The sequence below is a fragment of the Phyllostomus hastatus genome, unplaced genomic scaffold (genome assembly GCF_019186645.2).
Source record: "Phyllostomus hastatus isolate PE091 unplaced genomic scaffold, TTU_PhHast_1.1 phas_contig_58, whole genome shotgun sequence".
Lineage (NCBI taxonomy): Eukaryota > Metazoa > Chordata > Mammalia > Chiroptera > Phyllostomidae > Phyllostomus > Phyllostomus hastatus.
The window spans coordinates 2577898-2581538 of NW_025333916.1; the positions used below are offsets into that span (position 1 = coordinate 2577898).

General features: G+C 38.0%; 1 pseudogene; it reads right to left on the reverse strand.

Moving 5' to 3' along the window:
* Window positions 1-2673: 2673 nt before the first annotated feature.
* On the reverse strand, window positions 2674-3367 carry LOC123824915 (annotated as a pseudogene).
* Between the last annotated feature and the right edge of the window lie 274 nt (window positions 3368-3641).

A 3641-nucleotide genomic window follows, 5' to 3' on the forward strand; every position in this document is an offset into this window, starting at 1 on the left:
AATAATAAACCAGAGCAACATTGACCACTGTGTTATTAGTGGAATATCAATGCCTTGATGATGGCCAGTAGGTTCATTGTGGGCAAGGGGTTCTAGAATTGTAGATCTTTCATCGGTATCCCTATTTGCCTTATTCCTTCTTTTAACAGATGCAATTTACTTGGAGTACAGTTATTTTTAGCACCCTTTTTAATTCTGGGAAGTGTTTCAGTGAGGATAATAAATTATATGGGTATTCTAACTGTAGATAGAATTCAGAGAGAGAAAGCTAAGGGATCTCAACTCTTCTTGCCACTTTGACCCATAGGAAATAAGGCTATTTGAAGTAAACCATTCAAACCCACATAGGCCTAGTTCCAGACTGGACTACATATAAATGCAAATTGGACCAATCAGTTGCATTTTACCTTGACTGTAACTTCTGGGTGGTCTTTAAAGAACACCCCATTTAGAATCTATTTCAATGATGCAAGGGAAATTTCACAGACTGCTAACATGAGGGTGGGAGGTCTGCAGTGGAAAGAGAGTTTCAATCACGATATGGACAGCAGGAGAAAAGCTTTTTTAGCTACAGCTGTTTGTTCATAGCATTCTACTGTTTTCTCATAATACCTAGATAAATTCTGAACACCGTGTTATTCAAGACGGTGTCATTGGATTAAAAATGTAATTTAGCACTCTTTTTTCACAGGATTCAATGTTGACAAAATATGCTGTCAATGCTGTCTTTTGTGCAATGAAGAGAAAACAAGCTTTAATAGGATTTCATAGTTCAGTTGTGTGATTCAATACTAATACAGTATGCTCAGGTGCAAAATTATTAGTAATACAATACTTTCAGATTGAATATTAAGATAGGAATGAGATTTGTCTGTCAGGATTAACTGAAAAGTTCAAGACTTGTTTATGAAATGTAATATAAAATTTAAAAACCATCTTGTCTGATCAAATCCACAGAGAGAAAATTGTTCATATACAAATAAGGAATAGTTGATGCGACAAGATGTAGTCACAAAGACACTGTGAAATCTTTAATCCATCTTGGATGAAGTGAGGAAAACCATGATGAGGTGGTGTCAAGGTATAAAGAATGAAAAAAATAATTTTAAAGGATGAGAGAAAGAAAAATAAAGCAAGCAAGAAGGAAAATACAGTGGCTGAGAGTCTCCACAGATAAAATAAAAACAGAAGGAAGTCAGAAAGAAGCCTGAATTCCATTGCCCCAATGCAATGGTAAGATAACAATTTGCATTTTCTTGCTTACAAAGAACTGACATTTCAAGTGATAGTTTTGGAAATAAGCTCTAGGCATTTTTTCTTAATTTTGATCATTCATTTGGGGTATGGAAAAACAATGTTAACCAGGGTTACCCATATAATGTATTATATATATATATATTTTCTATGGAGACAGTGATCCCCTTGCTTATGACTTTTTCTATACCTGAAGCTTGTCAGCTGTTCAAGTATCAGACGAGGTGGAGTTTTGGAGATGAATAGGAAGGATTATTTAGGTGTCACTTGATTCTATTCCATTGGCCAAGAAAAGTCTTTTTGCTAAATATGGAAAATACTTTAGAACTAGTGTTTGTTTATATGTTGTCAAACCAAACTAAGAGCTAGCAACACTCTCATTTGAATACATCATGTTATTCAAGTGAGAATGATGCTAGAGTGTGTCTCATGGATTTAGACACACTCTAACAGTGAATTACTCTCAGAAGTTATACTCTAAGAATGGGAGCTTCCTTGCTTATACCTCCTGTTCAAAGAGGTATAGAATCCTAAGACTTTGGGGAGAGGGATCCTTAGATATCCCCTTTACCTGCAGGATTTGTCCGCATGGTATTTATTCCACTATTCCATGAATCCACAATCTTACAAAGTTTGGAGAAACATGAAAGCCCATCACTTAGCCTGTAAAAATTGAAGGATAATAGAATATGCCAACCCAAAATCTGCCTCCTTGGAATATATATTATTTTGAGCTAAAGGCTTTTGATACCAGCAGATTCAAGAAAAGATCTAAAAATAGGCATGTTTCCCTTTTATAAAATAAATTTCCATAAAAATTTCTCATGCCACAAAGACTCAATAACTTTAATCTACAGAGGAGGCATTTATTTAAATCTGCATAACAAACCTTAATAAATGACCCTTGTTACCATACTTTTTTTGGTCACCTTTTCATAACTTGTCTTCCTTACCTAAAGGCTCAAAATACCTTTTTTTTGTTTGTTTAGCCTAAGATGCTATACAAGCACAAGTTCTAACCAGTCTGTTGAGTTACTCATCATTGGGTGCTCCCATGTATATGTGTAATACACACATTAATAAACTTCTGTTTGTTTTTATTGTTGTTAATTTGTCTTCTGCGAGTCTAATTTACAAGGCCTCAGAGAGATAACCTAAGATGGGAAGAAGAAAACTATTTTTCTTCTCCCCTGCAAGATTCACCAATATTTACTTCTCCATACATATACAAAATATGTATGGAGCAAAATATCAGCAAAAAGCTTATGGCCACTCTGGTTGGTGCCCTGCATGGAGCCCATTTGCAGAGACATGGAGGTGTTGTCACACTTGTTGGTCCCCCCCTTGGTATTATAGATGTGCTACCAGGTCCAGGGAGCTGGACATGTTATGCCACATGGCTGGCACACTTGTTGGCACTCATTTGCAGACTGATGGTTGAGTGGTCCATGGGTGACAGAATATGGTCCTTGGGGTCCTATAGATATCTTCTCATGCCATTTACTATCATGCCTGACTGACTGGCATACTTGTTGATGCCCATCTGGAGTCCAATGACACATTGGCCTGCCTTCACGGTGGTGTTATGACGCTTCACTCCTGCTTCTCTGAGTATTTGATGCTGATGACCATGCCACTGAGTCTCGCCTTTGTCTTGTTCCTCCCTGATGGAGCCAGAAGAGGCACCTGCACCTGTGTCAAATTTCCACTCTGGAACAAGTCATTGGCTTGGAACAGGTCTGTGGTGTTCATACCATAGCTGTCCATGGCCTTGATGAAGTTGGAGAGGTTTTCTCACTGGTGCCAGTTTCACATAGAGCAGTCTGTCTTGGAGAATGAGCCCAGCTGCAGCTTCTTCATGAGTGTGCACAGGATAATTCCATCCCTCAGACGCTTCTGGGAGTCTGGACCAATAGACCCATAAGTCCCTTGATCTAGCTGTGGAGTTCTGTTTCCTTCCGAGGGTCATAGTTGGATAGGAGCTCATTCTTGACCTTGGTGGAGAACCTGTACAGGGTCCCTCATTGAATTGTGTGTAGCTCTTGCCAGCAGTTGCGATGGAGGACTGACGGCTTGGCTCATGGGATTGTGGGGGATGTATCACTTTCCCCATTCTTTTAAAAATAATTTTTTTTGTTACCTGAGAATCCACTTTTATGTATAGTTGTAAAATTACAGAGTCTTGGAGACCATCAGAGCTATGCAATCATTATTTCTGTGTTGTGACCATTTATTTTCAAGCCTTGCATGAGATTCTTATGCTTTAATAGTTGTTAATACTCCTTTTAATAATCCATTTTTCCTCCTTCTGGCAGCAAATCTACTTTAATATTGTTTGACTGCTCTATTCAACTACTTTCTCTCAGCTTTCTTTGCTTGTTTGCTCA